The following is a 12,993-nucleotide window of genomic DNA, read 5'->3' on the forward strand; positions in this document are numbered from 1 at the left end:
GTGTCATACTTCGTCCGTTGTTCTAGGGGTATGATACTCGCTTCGGGTGTGAGTGGTCCCGGGCTCAAATCCCGGACGGACCCAAGTTTTTGCAGAGGTAATTTAGTGACTATTTAAATGCAACTAACTACAGGGTAGGCCTATGAGTTGAGCATGTTTTATTTCATACATGGTCCGTTGGTCTAGGGGTATGATACTCGCTTTGGGTGTGAGTGGTCCCGGGTTCAAATCCCGGACGGACCCGAGTTTTTGCAGAGGTAATTTAGTGACTATTTAAATGCAACTAGTTATATTGTAGGCCTACGAGTTGAGCATGTTTCAGTGTCATACATGGTCCGTTGGTCTAGGGGTATGGTACTCGCTTCGGGTGTGAGTGGTCCCGGGTTCAAATCCCGGACGGACCCGAGTTTTTGCAGAGGTAATTTAGTGACTATTTAAATGCGACTAACTACAGGGTAGGCCTATGAGTTGAGCATGTTTTATTTCATACATGGTCCGTTGGTCTAGGGGTATGATACTCGCTTTGGGTGTGAGTGGTCCCGGGTTCAAATCCCGGACGGACCCGAGTTTTTGCAGAGGTAATTTAATGACTATTTAAATGCGACTAACTACAGGGTAGGCCTATGAGTTGAGCATGTTTTATTTCATACATGGTCCGTTGGTCTAGGGGTATGATACTCGCTTTGGGTGTGAGTGGTCCCGGTTTCAAATCCCGGACGGATCCGAGTTTTTGCAGAGGTAATTTAGTGACTATTCAAATGCAACTAGTTATATTGTAGGCCTACGAGTTGAGCATGTTTCAGTGTCACACATGGTCCGTTGGCCTAGGGGTATGATACTCGCTTCGGGTGTGAGTGGTCCCGGGTTCAAATCCCGGACGGACCCGAGTTTTTGCAGAGGTAATTTAGTGACTATTTAAATGCAACTAACTACAGGGTAGGCCTATGAGTTGAGCATGTTTTATTTCATACATGGTCCGTTGGTCTAGGGGTATGATACTCGCTTTGGGTGCGAGTGGTCCCGGGTTCATATCCCGGACGGACCCGTGTTTTTGCAGAAGTAATTTGGTGACTATTTAAAAGTAACAAGTTAAATTGTAGGACTACGAGCTGAGCATGTTTCAGTGTCATACCTCGTCCGTTGTTCTAGGGGTATGATACTCGCTTCGGGTGTGAGTGGTCCCGGGTTCAAATCCCGGACGGACCCGAGTTTTTGCAGAGGTAATTTAGTGACTATTCAAATGCAACTAGTTATATTGTAGGCCTACGAGTTGAGCATCTTTCAGTGTCATACATGGTGCTTTGGCCTAGGGGTATGATACTCGCTTCGGGTGTGAGTGGTCCCGGGTTCAAATCCCGGACGCACCCGAGTTTTTGCAGAGGTAATTTAGTGACTATTTAAATGCAACTAACTACAGGGTAGGCCTATGAGTTGAGCATGTCTTATTTCATACATGGTCCGTTGGTCTAGGGGTATGATACTCGCTTTGGGTGCGAGTGGTCCCGGGTTCATATCCCGGACGGACCCGTGTTTTTGCAGAAGTAATTTGGTGACTATTTAAAAGTAACAAGTTAAATTGTAGGACTACGAGCTGAGCATGTTTCAGTGTCATACCTCGTCCGTTGTTCTAGGGGTATGATACTCGCTTCGGGTGTGAGTGGTCCCGGGTTCAAATCCCGGACGGACCCGAGTTTTTGCAGAGGTAATTTAGTGACTATTCAAATGCAACTAGTTATATTGTAGGCCTACGAGTTGAGCATCTTTCAGTGTCATACATGGTGCTTTGGCCTAGGGGTATGATACTCGCTTCGGGTGTGAGTGGTCCCGGGTTCAAATCCCGGACGCACCCGAGTTTTTGCAGAGGTAATTTAGTGACTATTTAAATGCAACTAACTACAGGGTAGGCCTATGAGTTGAGCATGTCTTATTTCATACATGGTCCGTTGGTCTAGGGGTATGATACTCGCTTTGGGTGCGAGTGGTTCCGGGTTCAAATCCCGGACGGACCCGAGTTTTTGCAGAAGTAATTTGGTGACTATTCAAATGCAACGAGTTAAATTGAAGGACTACGAACTGAGCATGTTTCAGTGTCATAATTCGTCCGTTGGTCTAGGGGTATGATACTCGCTTCGGGTGTGAGTGGTCCCGGGTTCAAATCCCGGACGGACCCGAGTTTTTGTAGAGGTAATTTAGTGACTATTTAAATTCAACTAACTACAGGGTAGGCCTATGAGTTGAGCATGTTTTATTTCACACATGGTCCGTTGGTCTAGGGGTATGATACTCGCTTTGGGTGTGAGTGGTCCCGGGTTCAAATCCCGGACGGACCCGAGTTTTTGCAGAGGTAATTTAGTGACTATTTAAATTCAACTAACTACAGGATAGGCCTATGAGTTGAGCATGTTTTATTTCATACATGGTCCGTTGGTCTAGGGGTATGATACTCGCTTTGGGTGTGAGTGGTCCCGGGTTCAAATCCCGGACGGACCCGAGTTTTTGCCGAGGTAATTTAGTGACTATTTAAATGCAACTAGTTATATTGTAGGCCTACGAGTTGAGCATGTTTCAGTGTCATAGATGGTCCGTTGGTCTAGGGGTATGGTACTCGCTTCGGGTGTGAGTGGGCCCGGGTTCAAATCCCGGACGGACCCGAGTTTTTGCAGAGGTAATTTGGTGACTATTCAAATGCAACTAACTACAGGGTAGGCCTATGAGTTGAGCATGTTTTATTTCATACATGGTCCCTTGGTCTAGGGGTATGATACTCGCTTTGGGTGCGAGTGGTCCCGGGTTCATATCCCGGACGGACCCGTGTTTTTGCAGAAGTCATTTGGTGACTATTTAAAAGTAACAAGTTAAATTGTAGGACTACGAGCTGAGCATGTTTCAGTGTCATACTTCGTCCGTTGTTCTAGGGGTATGATACTCGCTTCGGGTGTGAGTGGTCCCGGGTTCAAATCCCGGACGGACCCGAGTTTTTGCAGAGGTAATTTAGTGACTATTTAAATGCAACTAACTACAGGGTAGGCCTATGAGTTGAGCATGTTTTATTTCATACATGGTCCGTTGTTCTAGAGGTATGATACTCGCTTTGGGTGTGAGTGGTCCCGGGTTCAAATCCCGGACGGACCCGAGTTTTTGCAGAGGTAATTTAGTGACTATTCAAATGCAACTAGTTATATTGTAGGCCTACGAGTTGAGCTTCTTTCAGTGTCATACATGGTCCGTTGGCCTAGGGGTATGATACTCGCTTCGGGTGTGAGTGGTCCCGGGTTCAAATCCCGGACGCACCCGAGTTTTTGCAGAGGTAATTTAGTGACTATTTAAATGCAACTAACTACAGGGTAGGCCTATGAGTTGAGCATGTCTTATTTCATACATGGTCCGTTGGTCTAGGGGTATGATACTCGCTTTGGGTGCGAGTGATTCCGGGTTCAAATCCCGGACGGACCCGAGTTTTTGCAGAAGTAATTTGGTGACTATTCAAATGCAACGAGTTAAATTGAAGGACTACGAACTGAGCATGTTTCAGTGACATACTTCGTCCGTTGGTCTAGGGGTATGATACTCGCTTCGGGTGTGAGTGGTCCCGGGTTCAAATCCCGGACGGACCCGAGTTTTTGCAGAGGTAATTTAGTGACTATTTAAATGCAACTAACTACAGGGTAGGCCTATGAGTTGAGCATGTTTTATTTCATACATGGTCCGTTGGTCTAGGGGTATGATACTCGCTTTGGGTGTGAGTGGTCCCGGGTTCAAATCCCGGACGGACCCGAGTTTTTGCAGAGGTAATTTAGTGACTATTTAAATGCAACTAGTTATATTGTAGGCCTACGAGTTGAGCATGTTTCAGTGTCATACATGGTCCGTTGGTCTAGGGGTATGGTACTCGCTTCGGGTGTGAGTGGGCCCGGGTTCAAATCCCGGACGGACCCGAGTTTTTGCAGAGGTAATTTGGTGACTATTCAAATGCAACGAGTTAAATTGAAGAACTACGAGCTGAGCATGTTTCAGTGTCATACTTCGTCCGTTGGTCTAGGGGTATGATACTCGCTTTGGGTGTGAGTGGTCCCGGGTTCAAATCCCGGACGGACCCGAGTTTTTGCAGAGGTAATTTAGTGACTATTCAAATGCAACTAGTTATATTGTAGGCCTACGAGTTGAGCATGTTTCAGTGTCATACATGGTCCGTTGTACTAGGGGTATGGTACTCGCTTCGGGTGTGAGTGGGCCCGGGTTCAAATCCCGGACGGACCCGAGTTTTTGCAGAGGTAATTTGGTGACTATTCAAATGCAACGAGTTAAATTGAAGGACTACGAGCTGAGCATGTTTCAGTGTCATACTTCGTCCGTTGGTCTAGGGGTATGATACTCGCTTCGGGTGTGAGTGGTCCCTGGTTCAAATCCCGGACGGACCCGAGTTTTTGCAGAGGTAATTTAGTGACTATTTAAATGCAACTAACTACAGGGTAGGCCTATGAGTTGAGCATGTTTTATTTCATACATGGTGCGTTGGTCTAGCGGTATGATACTCGCTTTGGGTGCGAATGGTCCCGGGTTCAAATCCCGGACGGACCCGTGTTTTTGCAGAAGTAATTTGGTGACTATTTAAAAGTAACTAGTTAAATTGTAGGACTACGAGCTGAGCATGTTTCAGTGTCATACTTCGTCCGTTGTTCTAGGGGTATGATACTCGCTTCGGGTGTGAGTGGTCCCGGGTTCAAATCCCGGACGGACCCGAGTTTTTGCAGAGGTAATTTAGTGACTATTTAAATGCAACTAACTACAGGGTAGGCCTATGAGTTGAGCATGTTTTATTTCATACATGGTCCGTTGGTCTAGGGGTATGATACTCGCTTTGGGTGTGAGTGGTCGCGGGTTCAAATCCCGGACGGACCCGAGTTTTTGCAGAGGTAATTTAGTGACTATTCAAATGCAACTAGTTATATTTTAGGCCTACGAGTTGAGCATGTTTCAGTGTCATACATGGTCCGTTGGCCTAGGGGTATGATACTCGCTTCGGGTGTGAGTGGTCCCGGGTTCAAATCCCGGACGGACCCGAGTTTTTGCAGAGGTAATTTAGTGACTATTTAAATGCAACTAACTACAGGGTAGGCCTATGAGTTGTGCATGTTTTATTTCATACATGGTCCGTTGGTCTAGGGGTATGATACTCGCTTTGGGTGTGAGTGGTCCCGGGTTCAAATCCCGGACGGACCCGAGTTTTTGCAGAGGTAATTTAGTGACTATTTAAATGCAACTAGTTATATTGTAGGCCTACGAGTTGAGCATGTTTCAGTGTCATACATGGTCCGTTGGTCTAGGGGTATGGTACTCGCTTCGGGTGTGAGTGGGCCCGGGTTCAAATCCCGGACGGACCCGAGTTTTTGCAGAGGTAATTTGGTGACTATTCAAATGCAACTAACTACAGGGTAGGCCTATGAGCTGAGCATGTTTTATTTCATACATGGTCCGTTGGTCTAGGGGTATGATACTCGCTTTGGGTGCGAGTGGTCCCGGGTTCAAATCCCGGACGGACCCGAGTTTTTGCAGAGGTAATTTAGTGACTATTCAAATGCAAATAGTTATATTGTAGGGCTACGAGTTGAGCATGTTTCAGTGTCATACATGGTCCGTTGGCCTAGGGGTATGATACTCGCTTCGGGTGTGAGTGGTCCCGGGTTCAAATCCCGGACGGACCCGAGTTTTTGCAGAGGTAATTTAGTGACTATTTAAATGCAACTAACTACAGGGTAGGCCTATGAGTTGAGCATGTTTTATTTCATACATGGTGCGTTGGTCTAGCGGTATGATACTCGCTTTGGGTGCGAATGGTCCCGGGTTCAAATCCCGGACGGACCCGTGTTTTTGCAGAAGTAATTTGGTGACTATTTAAAAGTAACTAGTTAAATTGTAGGACTACGAGCTGAGCATGTTTCAGTGTCATACTTCGTCCGTTGTTCTAGGGGTATGATACTCGCTTCGGGTGTGAGTGGTCCCGGGTTCAAATCCCGGACGGACCCGAGTTTTTGCAGAGGTAATTTAGTGACTATTTAAATGCAACTAACTACAGGGTAGGCCTATGAGTTGAGCATGTTTTATTTCATACATGGTCCGTTGGCCTAAGGGTATGATACTCGCTTCGGGTGTGAGTGGTCCCGGGTTCAAATCCCGGACGGACCCGAGTTTTTGCAGAGGTAATTTAGTGACTATTTAAATGCAACTAACTACAGGGTAGGCCTATGAGTTGAGCATGTTTTATTTCATACATGGTCCGTTGGTCTAGGGGTATGATACTCGCTTTGGGTGTGAGTGGTCTCGGGTTCAAATCCCGGACGGACCCGAGTTTTTGCAGAGGTAATTTAGTGACTATTCAAATGCAACTAGTTATATTTTAGGCCTACGAGTTGAGCATGTTTCAGTGTCATACATGGTCCGTTGGCCTAGGGGTATGATACTCGCTTCGGGTGTGAGTGGTCCCGGGTTCAAATCCCGGACTGACCGGAGTTTTTGCAGAGGTAATTTAGTGACTATTTAAATGCAACTAACTACAGGGTAGGCCTATGAGTTGTGCATGTTTTATTTCATACATGGTCCGTTGGTCTAGGGGTATGATACTCGCTTTGGGTGTGAGTGGTCCCGGGTTCAAATCCCGGACGGACCCGAGTTTTTGCAGAGGTAATTTAGTGACTATTTAAATGCAACTAGTTATATTGTAGGCCTACGAGTTGAGCATGTTTCAGTGTCATACATGGTCCGTTGGTCTAGGGGTATGGTACTCGCTTCGGGTGTGAGTGGGCCCGGGTTCAAATCCCGGACGGACCCGAGTTTTTGCAGAGGTAATTTGGTGACTATTCAAATGCAACTAACTACAGGGTAGGCCTATGAGTTGAGCATGTTTTATTTCATACATGGTCCGTTGGTCTAGGGGTATGATACTCGCTTTGGGTGCGAGTGGTTCCGGGTTCAAATCCCGGACGGACCCGAGTTTTTGCAGAAGTAATTTGGTGACTATTCAAATGCAACGAGTTAAATTGAAGGACTACGAACTGAGCATGTTTCAGTGTCATACTTCGTCCGTTGGTCTAGGGGTATGATACTCGCTTCGGGTGAGAGTGGTCCCGGGTTCAAATCCCGGACGGACCCGAGTTTTTGCAGAGGTAATTTAGTGACTATTTAAATGCAACTAACTACAGGGTAGGCCTATGAGTTGAGCATGTTTTATTTCATACATGGTCCGTTGGTCTAGGGGTATGATACTCGCTTTGGGTGCGAGTGGTTCCGGGTTCAAATCCCGGACGGACCCGAGTTTTTGCAGAAGTAATTTGGTGACTATTCAAATGCAACGAGTTAAATTGAAGGACTACGAACTGAGCATGTTTCAGTGTCATACTTCGTCCGTTGGTCTAGGGGTATGATACTCTCTTCGGGTGTGAGTGGTCCCGGGTTCAAATCCCGGACGGACCCGAGTTTTTGCAGAGGTAATTTAGTGACTATTTAAATGCAACTAACTACAGGGTAGGCCTATGAGTTGAGCATGTTTTATTTCATAGATGGTCCGTTGTTCTAGGGGTATGATACTCGCTTTGGGTGTGAGTGGTCCCGGGTTCAAATCCCGGACGGACCCGAGTTTTTGCAGAGGTAATTTAGTGACTATTCAAATGCAACTAGTTATATTGTAGGCCTACGAGTTGAGCATCTTTCAGTGTCATACATGGTCCGTTGGCCTAGGGGTATGATACTCGCTTCGGGTGTGAGTGGTCCCGGGTTCAAATCCCGGACGCACCCGAGTTTTTGCAGAGGTAATTAAGTGACTATTTAAATGCAACTAACTACAGGGTAGGCCTATGAGTTGAGCATGTCTTATTTCATACATGGTCCGTTGGTCTAGGGGTATGATACTCGCTTTGGGTGCGAGTGGTTCCGGGTTCAAATCCCGGACGAACCCGAGTTTTTGCAGAAGTAATTTGGTGACTATTCAAATGCAACGAGTTAAATTGAAGGACTACGAACTGAGCATGTTTCAGTGTCATACTTCGTCCGTTGGTCTAGGGGTATGATACTCGCTTCGGGTGTGAGTGGTCCCGGGTTCAAATCCCGGACGGACCCGAGTTTTTGTAGAGGTAATTTAGTGACTATTTAAATTCAACTAACTACAGGGTAGGCCTATGAGTTGAGCATGTTTTATTTCATACATGGTCCGTTGGTCTAGGGGTATGATACTCGCTTTGGGTGTGAGTGGTCCCGGGTTCAAATCCCGGACGGACCCGAGTTTTTGCAGAGGTAATTTAGTGACTATTTAAATGCAACTAGTTATATTGTAGGCCTACGTGTTGAGCATGTTTCAGTGTCATAGATGGTCTGTTGGTCTAGGGGTATGGTACTCGCTTCGGGTGTGAGTGGGCCCGGGTTCAAATCCCGGACGGACCCGAGTTTTTGCAGAGGTAATTTGGTGACTATTCAAATGCAACTAACTACAGGGTAGGCCTATGAGTTGAGCATGTTTTATTTCATACATGGTCCCTTGGTCTAGGGGTATGATACTCGCTTTGGGTGCGAGTGGTCCCGGGTTCATATCCCGGACGGACCCGTGTTTTTGCAGAAGTAATTTGGTGACTATTTAAAAGTAACAAGTTAAATTGTAGGACTACGAGCTGAGCATGTTTCAGTGTCATACTTCGTCCGTTGTTCTAGGGGTATGATACTCGCTTTGGGTGTGAGTGGTCCCGGGTTCAAATCCCGGACGGACCCGAGTTTTTGCAGAGGTAATTTAGTGACTATTCAAATGCAACTAGTTATATTGTAGGCCTACGAGTTGAGCATGTTTTATTTCATACATGGTCCGTTGGTCTAGGGGTATGATACTCGCTTTGGGTGTGAGTGGTCCCGGGTTCAAATCCCGGACGGACCCGAGTTTTTGCAGAGGTAATTTAGTGACTATTTAAATGCAACTAGTTATATTGTAGGCCTACGTGTTGAGCATGTTTCAGTGTCATAGATGGTCCGTTGGTCTAGGGGTATGGTACTCGCTTCGGGTGTGAGTGGTCCCGGGTTCAAATCCCGGACGCACCCGAGTTTTTGCAGAGGTAATTTAGTGACTATTTAAATGCAACTAACTACAGGGTAGGCCTATGAGTTGAGCATGTCTTATTTCATACATTTCATACATGGTCCGTTGGTCTAGGGGTATGATACTCGCTTTGGGTGCGAGTGGTTCCGGGTTCAAATCCCGGACGGACCCGAGTTTTTGCAGAAGTAATTTGGTGACTATTCAAATGCAACGAGTTAAATTGAAGAACTACGAGCTGAGCATGTTTCAGTGTCATACTTCGTCCGTTGGTCTAGGGGTATGATACTCGCTTCGGGTGTGAGTGGTCCCGGGTTCAAATCCCGGACGGACCCGAGTTTTTGCAGAGGTAATTTAGTGACTATTTAAATGCAACTAACTACAGGGTAGGCCTATGAGTTGAGCATGTTTTATTTCATACATGGTCCGTTGGTCTAGGGGTATGATACTCGCTTTAGGTGTGAGTGGTCCCGGGTTCAAATCCCGGAAGGACCCGAGTTTTTGCAGAGGTAATTTAGTGACTATTCAAATGCAACTAGTTATATTGTAGGCCTACGAGTTGAGCATGTTTCAGTGTCATACATGGTCCGTTGGTCTAGGGGTATGGTACTCGCTTCGGGTGTGAGTGGTCCCGGGTTCAAATCCCGGACGGACCCGAGTTTTTGCAGAGGTAATTTAGTGACTATTTAAATGCAACTAACTACAGGGTAGGCCTATGAGTTGAGCATGTTTTATTTCATACATGGTCCGTTGGTCTAGGGGTATGATACTCGCTTTGGGTGTGAGTGGTCCCGGGTTCAAATCCCGGACGGACCCGAGTTTTTGCAGAGGTAATTTAGTGACTATTTAAATGCAACTAGTTATATTGTAGGCCTACGTGTTGAGCATGTTTCAGTGTCATAGATGGTCTGTTGGTCTAGGGGTATGGTACTCGCTTCGGGTGTGAGTGGGCCCGGGTTCAAATCCCGGACGGACCCGAGTTTTTGCAGAGGTAATTTGGTGACTATTCAAATGCAACTAACTACAGGGTAGGCCTATGAGTTGAGCATGTTTTATTTCATACATGGTCCCTTGGTCTAGGGGTATGATACTCGCTTTGGGTGCGAGTGGTCCCGGGTTCATATCCCGGACGGACCCGTGTTTTTGCAGAAGTAATTTGGTGACTATTTAAAAGTAACAAGTTAAATTGTAGGACTACGAGCTGAGCATGTTTCAGTGTCATACTTCGTCCGTTGTTCTAGGGGTATGATACTCGCTTTGGGTGTGAGTGGTCCCGGGTTCAAATCCCGGACGGACCCGAGTTTTTGCAGAGGTAATTTAGTGACTATTCAAATGCAACTAGTTATATTGTAGGCCTACGAGTTGAGCATGTTTTATTTCATACATGGTCCGTTGGTCTAGGGGTATGATACTCGCTTTGGGTGTGAGTGGTCCCGGGTTCAAATCCCGGACGGACCCGAGTTTTTGCAGAGGTAATTTAGTGACTATTTAAATGCAACTAGTTATATTGTAGGCCTACGTGTTGAGCATGTTTCAGTGTCATAGATGGTCCGTTGGTCTAGGGGTATGGTACTCGCTTCGGGTGTGAGTGGTCCCGGGTTCAAATCCCGGACGCACCCGAGTTTTTGCAGAGGTAATTTAGTGACTATTTAAATGCAACTAACTACAGGGTAGGCCTATGAGTTGAGCATGTCTTATTTCATACATTTCATACATGGTCCGTTGGTCTAGGGGTATGATACTCGCTTTGGGTGCGAGTGGTTCCGGGTTCAAATCCCGGACGGACCCGAGTTTTTGCAGAAGTAATTTGGTGACTATTCAAATGCAACGAGTTAAATTGAAGAACTACGAGCTGAGCATGTTTCAGTGTCATACTTCGTCCGTTGGTCTAGGGGTATGATACTCGCTTCGGGTGTGAGTGGTCCCGGGTTCAAATCCCGGACGGACCCGAGTTTTTGCAGAGGTAATTTAGTGACTATTTAAATGCAACTAACTACAGGGTAGGCCTATGAGTTGAGCATGTTTTATTTCATACATGGTCCGTTGGTCTAGGGGTATGATACTCGCTTTAGGTGTGAGTGGTCCCGGGTTCAAATCCCGGAAGGACCCGAGTTTTTGCAGAGGTAATTTAGTGACTATTCAAATGCAACTAGTTATATTGTAGGCCTACGAGTTGAGCATGTTTCAGTGTCATACATGGTCCGTTGGTCTAGGGGTATGGTACTCGCTTCGGGTGTGAGTGGTCCCGGGTTCAAATCCCGGACGGACCCGAGTTTTTGCAGAGGTAATTTAGTGACTATTTAAATGCGACTAACTACAGGGTAGGCCTATGAGTTGAGCATGTTTTATTTCATACATGGTCCGTTGGTCTAGAAGTATGATACTCGCTTTGGGTGTGAGTGGTCCCGCGTTCAAATCCCGGACGCACCCGAGTTTTTGCAGAGGTAATTTAGTGACTATTCAAATGCAACTAGTTATATTGTAGGCCTACGAGTTGAGCATGTTTCAGTGCCATACATGGTCCGTTGGTCTAGGGGTATGGTACTCGCTTCCGGTGTGAGTGGGCCCGGGTTCAAATAACGGACGGACCCGAGTTTTTGCAGAGGTAATTTGGTGACTATTCAAATGCAACGAGTTAAATTGAAGGACTACGAGCTGAGCATGTTTCAGTGTCATACTTCGTCCGTTGGTCTAGGGGTATGATACTCGCTTCGGGTGTGAGTGGTCCCTGGTTCAAATCCCGGACGGACCCGAGTTTTTGCAGAGGTAATTTAGTGACTATTTAAATGCAACTAACTACAGGGTAGGCCTATGAGTTGAGCATGTTTTATTTCATACATGGTGCGTTGGTCTAGCAATATGATACTCGCTTTGGGTGCGAATGGTCCCGGGTTCAAATCCCGGACGGACCCGTGTTTTTGCAGAAGTAATTTGGTGACTATTTAAAAGTAACTAGTTAAATTGTAGGACTACGAGCTGAGCATGTTTCAGTGTCATACTTCGTCCGTTGTTCTAGGGGTATGATACTCGCTTCGGGTGTGAGTGGTCCCGGGTTCAAATCCCGGACGGACCCGAGTTTTTGCAGAGGTAATTTAGTGACTATTTAAATGCAACTAACTACAGGGTAGGCCTATGAGTTGAGCATGTTTTATTTCATACATGGTCCGTTGGTCTAGGGGTATGATACTCGCTTTGGGTGTGAGTGGTCTCGGGTTCAAATCCCGGACGGACCCGAGTTTTTGCAGAGGTAATTTAGTGACTATTCAAATGCAACTAGTTATATTTTAGGCCTACGAGTTGAGCATGTTTCAGTGTCATACATGGTCCGTTGGCCTAGGGGTATGATACTCGCTTCGGGTGTGAGTGGTCCCGGGTTCAAATCCCGGACGGACCCGAGTTTTTGCAGAGGTAATTTAGTGACTATTTAAATGCAACTAACTACAGGGTAGGCCTATGAGTTGTGCATGTTTTATTTCGTACATGGTCCGTTGGTCTAGGGGTATGATACTCGCTTTGGGTGTGAGTGGTCCCGGGTTCAAATCCCGGACGGACCCGAGTTTTTGCAGAGGTAATTTAGTGACTATTTAAATGCAACTAGTTATATTGTAGGCCTACGAGTTGAGCATGTTTCAGTGTCATACATGGTCCGTTGGTCTAGGGGTATGGTACTCGCTTCGGGTGTGAGTGGGCCCGGGTTCAAATCCCGGACGGACCCGAGTTTTTGCAGAGGTAATTTGGTGACTATTCAAATGCAACTAACTACAGGGTAGGCCTATGAGTTGAGCATGTTTTATTTCATACATGGTCCGTTGGTCTAGGGGTATGATACTCGCTTTGGGTGCGAGTGGTCCCGGGTTCAAATCCCGGACGGACGCGAGTTTTTGCAGAGGTAATTTAGTGACTATTCAAATGCAACTAGTTATATT

General features: G+C 46.4%; 41 non-coding genes across 41 annotated transcripts; all 41 read left to right on the forward strand.

The window, feature by feature from the left end:
- Nucleotides 1-171: 171 nt before the first annotated feature.
- On the forward strand, nucleotides 172-243 carry TRNAP-UGG (transfer RNA proline (anticodon UGG)). Its single transcript has one exon. It is a non-coding gene; the product is annotated as a tRNA-Pro (tRNA).
- An 89-nt stretch (nucleotides 244-332) lies between these two features.
- Nucleotides 333-404, forward strand: TRNAP-CGG (transfer RNA proline (anticodon CGG)). Its single transcript has one exon. It is a non-coding gene; the product is annotated as a tRNA-Pro (tRNA).
- An 88-nt stretch (nucleotides 405-492) lies between these two features.
- TRNAP-UGG (transfer RNA proline (anticodon UGG)) lies at nucleotides 493-564 on the forward strand. Its single transcript has one exon. It is a non-coding gene; the product is annotated as a tRNA-Pro (tRNA).
- A 249-nt stretch (nucleotides 565-813) lies between these two features.
- Nucleotides 814-885, forward strand: TRNAP-CGG (transfer RNA proline (anticodon CGG)). Its single transcript has one exon. It is a non-coding gene; the product is annotated as a tRNA-Pro (tRNA).
- Nucleotides 886-1,937: 1,052 nt separating this feature from the next.
- On the forward strand, nucleotides 1,938-2,009 carry TRNAP-UGG (transfer RNA proline (anticodon UGG)). The gene has a single exon. It is a non-coding gene; the product is annotated as a tRNA-Pro (tRNA).
- Nucleotides 2,010-2,098: 89 nt separating this feature from the next.
- On the forward strand, nucleotides 2,099-2,172 carry TRNAP-CGG (transfer RNA proline (anticodon CGG)). The gene has a single exon. It is a non-coding gene; the product is annotated as a tRNA-Pro (tRNA).
- An 86-nt stretch (nucleotides 2,173-2,258) lies between these two features.
- Nucleotides 2,259-2,330, forward strand: TRNAP-UGG (transfer RNA proline (anticodon UGG)). The gene has a single exon. It is a non-coding gene; the product is annotated as a tRNA-Pro (tRNA).
- An 88-nt stretch (nucleotides 2,331-2,418) lies between these two features.
- TRNAP-UGG (transfer RNA proline (anticodon UGG)) lies at nucleotides 2,419-2,490 on the forward strand. Its single transcript has one exon. It is a non-coding gene; the product is annotated as a tRNA-Pro (tRNA).
- An 89-nt stretch (nucleotides 2,491-2,579) lies between these two features.
- Nucleotides 2,580-2,651, forward strand: TRNAP-CGG (transfer RNA proline (anticodon CGG)). The gene has a single exon. It is a non-coding gene; the product is annotated as a tRNA-Pro (tRNA).
- Nucleotides 2,652-3,381: 730 nt separating this feature from the next.
- On the forward strand, nucleotides 3,382-3,453 carry TRNAP-UGG (transfer RNA proline (anticodon UGG)). Its single transcript has one exon. It is a non-coding gene; the product is annotated as a tRNA-Pro (tRNA).
- Nucleotides 3,454-3,542: 89 nt separating this feature from the next.
- On the forward strand, nucleotides 3,543-3,616 carry TRNAP-CGG (transfer RNA proline (anticodon CGG)). The gene has a single exon. It is a non-coding gene; the product is annotated as a tRNA-Pro (tRNA).
- An 86-nt stretch (nucleotides 3,617-3,702) lies between these two features.
- On the forward strand, nucleotides 3,703-3,774 carry TRNAP-UGG (transfer RNA proline (anticodon UGG)). Its single transcript has one exon. It is a non-coding gene; the product is annotated as a tRNA-Pro (tRNA).
- Nucleotides 3,775-3,863: 89 nt separating this feature from the next.
- Nucleotides 3,864-3,935, forward strand: TRNAP-CGG (transfer RNA proline (anticodon CGG)). The gene has a single exon. It is a non-coding gene; the product is annotated as a tRNA-Pro (tRNA).
- Nucleotides 3,936-4,988: 1,053 nt separating this feature from the next.
- On the forward strand, nucleotides 4,989-5,060 carry TRNAP-CGG (transfer RNA proline (anticodon CGG)). Its single transcript has one exon. It is a non-coding gene; the product is annotated as a tRNA-Pro (tRNA).
- An 88-nt stretch (nucleotides 5,061-5,148) lies between these two features.
- Nucleotides 5,149-5,220, forward strand: TRNAP-UGG (transfer RNA proline (anticodon UGG)). The gene has a single exon. It is a non-coding gene; the product is annotated as a tRNA-Pro (tRNA).
- Nucleotides 5,221-5,309: 89 nt separating this feature from the next.
- Nucleotides 5,310-5,381, forward strand: TRNAP-CGG (transfer RNA proline (anticodon CGG)). The gene has a single exon. It is a non-coding gene; the product is annotated as a tRNA-Pro (tRNA).
- Nucleotides 5,382-5,469: 88 nt separating this feature from the next.
- TRNAP-UGG (transfer RNA proline (anticodon UGG)) lies at nucleotides 5,470-5,541 on the forward strand. Its single transcript has one exon. It is a non-coding gene; the product is annotated as a tRNA-Pro (tRNA).
- Nucleotides 5,542-5,630: 89 nt separating this feature from the next.
- TRNAP-CGG (transfer RNA proline (anticodon CGG)) lies at nucleotides 5,631-5,702 on the forward strand. Its single transcript has one exon. It is a non-coding gene; the product is annotated as a tRNA-Pro (tRNA).
- Nucleotides 5,703-6,111: 409 nt separating this feature from the next.
- TRNAP-CGG (transfer RNA proline (anticodon CGG)) lies at nucleotides 6,112-6,183 on the forward strand. The gene has a single exon. It is a non-coding gene; the product is annotated as a tRNA-Pro (tRNA).
- A 409-nt stretch (nucleotides 6,184-6,592) lies between these two features.
- Nucleotides 6,593-6,664, forward strand: TRNAP-UGG (transfer RNA proline (anticodon UGG)). The gene has a single exon. It is a non-coding gene; the product is annotated as a tRNA-Pro (tRNA).
- An 89-nt stretch (nucleotides 6,665-6,753) lies between these two features.
- TRNAP-CGG (transfer RNA proline (anticodon CGG)) lies at nucleotides 6,754-6,825 on the forward strand. The gene has a single exon. It is a non-coding gene; the product is annotated as a tRNA-Pro (tRNA).
- Nucleotides 6,826-6,913: 88 nt separating this feature from the next.
- TRNAP-UGG (transfer RNA proline (anticodon UGG)) lies at nucleotides 6,914-6,985 on the forward strand. The gene has a single exon. It is a non-coding gene; the product is annotated as a tRNA-Pro (tRNA).
- A 249-nt stretch (nucleotides 6,986-7,234) lies between these two features.
- On the forward strand, nucleotides 7,235-7,306 carry TRNAP-UGG (transfer RNA proline (anticodon UGG)). Its single transcript has one exon. It is a non-coding gene; the product is annotated as a tRNA-Pro (tRNA).
- A 570-nt stretch (nucleotides 7,307-7,876) lies between these two features.
- Nucleotides 7,877-7,948, forward strand: TRNAP-UGG (transfer RNA proline (anticodon UGG)). Its single transcript has one exon. It is a non-coding gene; the product is annotated as a tRNA-Pro (tRNA).
- An 89-nt stretch (nucleotides 7,949-8,037) lies between these two features.
- On the forward strand, nucleotides 8,038-8,111 carry TRNAP-CGG (transfer RNA proline (anticodon CGG)). The gene has a single exon. It is a non-coding gene; the product is annotated as a tRNA-Pro (tRNA).
- An 86-nt stretch (nucleotides 8,112-8,197) lies between these two features.
- TRNAP-UGG (transfer RNA proline (anticodon UGG)) lies at nucleotides 8,198-8,269 on the forward strand. Its single transcript has one exon. It is a non-coding gene; the product is annotated as a tRNA-Pro (tRNA).
- Nucleotides 8,270-8,358: 89 nt separating this feature from the next.
- Nucleotides 8,359-8,430, forward strand: TRNAP-CGG (transfer RNA proline (anticodon CGG)). Its single transcript has one exon. It is a non-coding gene; the product is annotated as a tRNA-Pro (tRNA).
- Nucleotides 8,431-8,839: 409 nt separating this feature from the next.
- TRNAP-UGG (transfer RNA proline (anticodon UGG)) lies at nucleotides 8,840-8,911 on the forward strand. The gene has a single exon. It is a non-coding gene; the product is annotated as a tRNA-Pro (tRNA).
- Nucleotides 8,912-9,169: 258 nt separating this feature from the next.
- TRNAP-UGG (transfer RNA proline (anticodon UGG)) lies at nucleotides 9,170-9,241 on the forward strand. Its single transcript has one exon. It is a non-coding gene; the product is annotated as a tRNA-Pro (tRNA).
- Nucleotides 9,242-9,330: 89 nt separating this feature from the next.
- On the forward strand, nucleotides 9,331-9,404 carry TRNAP-CGG (transfer RNA proline (anticodon CGG)). Its single transcript has one exon. It is a non-coding gene; the product is annotated as a tRNA-Pro (tRNA).
- Nucleotides 9,405-9,651: 247 nt separating this feature from the next.
- On the forward strand, nucleotides 9,652-9,723 carry TRNAP-CGG (transfer RNA proline (anticodon CGG)). The gene has a single exon. It is a non-coding gene; the product is annotated as a tRNA-Pro (tRNA).
- Nucleotides 9,724-9,811: 88 nt separating this feature from the next.
- On the forward strand, nucleotides 9,812-9,883 carry TRNAP-UGG (transfer RNA proline (anticodon UGG)). Its single transcript has one exon. It is a non-coding gene; the product is annotated as a tRNA-Pro (tRNA).
- An 89-nt stretch (nucleotides 9,884-9,972) lies between these two features.
- On the forward strand, nucleotides 9,973-10,044 carry TRNAP-CGG (transfer RNA proline (anticodon CGG)). Its single transcript has one exon. It is a non-coding gene; the product is annotated as a tRNA-Pro (tRNA).
- Nucleotides 10,045-10,453: 409 nt separating this feature from the next.
- Nucleotides 10,454-10,525, forward strand: TRNAP-UGG (transfer RNA proline (anticodon UGG)). Its single transcript has one exon. It is a non-coding gene; the product is annotated as a tRNA-Pro (tRNA).
- Nucleotides 10,526-10,783: 258 nt separating this feature from the next.
- TRNAP-UGG (transfer RNA proline (anticodon UGG)) lies at nucleotides 10,784-10,855 on the forward strand. The gene has a single exon. It is a non-coding gene; the product is annotated as a tRNA-Pro (tRNA).
- Nucleotides 10,856-10,944: 89 nt separating this feature from the next.
- TRNAP-CGG (transfer RNA proline (anticodon CGG)) lies at nucleotides 10,945-11,018 on the forward strand. The gene has a single exon. It is a non-coding gene; the product is annotated as a tRNA-Pro (tRNA).
- A 247-nt stretch (nucleotides 11,019-11,265) lies between these two features.
- Nucleotides 11,266-11,337, forward strand: TRNAP-CGG (transfer RNA proline (anticodon CGG)). The gene has a single exon. It is a non-coding gene; the product is annotated as a tRNA-Pro (tRNA).
- A 1,052-nt stretch (nucleotides 11,338-12,389) lies between these two features.
- TRNAP-CGG (transfer RNA proline (anticodon CGG)) lies at nucleotides 12,390-12,461 on the forward strand. Its single transcript has one exon. It is a non-coding gene; the product is annotated as a tRNA-Pro (tRNA).
- An 88-nt stretch (nucleotides 12,462-12,549) lies between these two features.
- TRNAP-UGG (transfer RNA proline (anticodon UGG)) lies at nucleotides 12,550-12,621 on the forward strand. Its single transcript has one exon. It is a non-coding gene; the product is annotated as a tRNA-Pro (tRNA).
- Nucleotides 12,622-12,710: 89 nt separating this feature from the next.
- On the forward strand, nucleotides 12,711-12,782 carry TRNAP-CGG (transfer RNA proline (anticodon CGG)). Its single transcript has one exon. It is a non-coding gene; the product is annotated as a tRNA-Pro (tRNA).
- Nucleotides 12,783-12,870: 88 nt separating this feature from the next.
- TRNAP-UGG (transfer RNA proline (anticodon UGG)) lies at nucleotides 12,871-12,943 on the forward strand. Its single transcript has one exon. It is a non-coding gene; the product is annotated as a tRNA-Pro (tRNA).
- The last annotated feature ends 50 nt before the right edge of the window (nucleotides 12,944-12,993 follow it).

The sequence above is a fragment of the Phalangium opilio genome, unplaced genomic scaffold, assembly GCF_054372755.1.
Source record: "Phalangium opilio isolate 3A_F unplaced genomic scaffold, DU_Popi_V2 ptg000022l_1, whole genome shotgun sequence".
In the NCBI taxonomy this organism is placed as follows: domain Eukaryota; kingdom Metazoa; phylum Arthropoda; class Arachnida; order Opiliones; family Phalangiidae; genus Phalangium; species Phalangium opilio.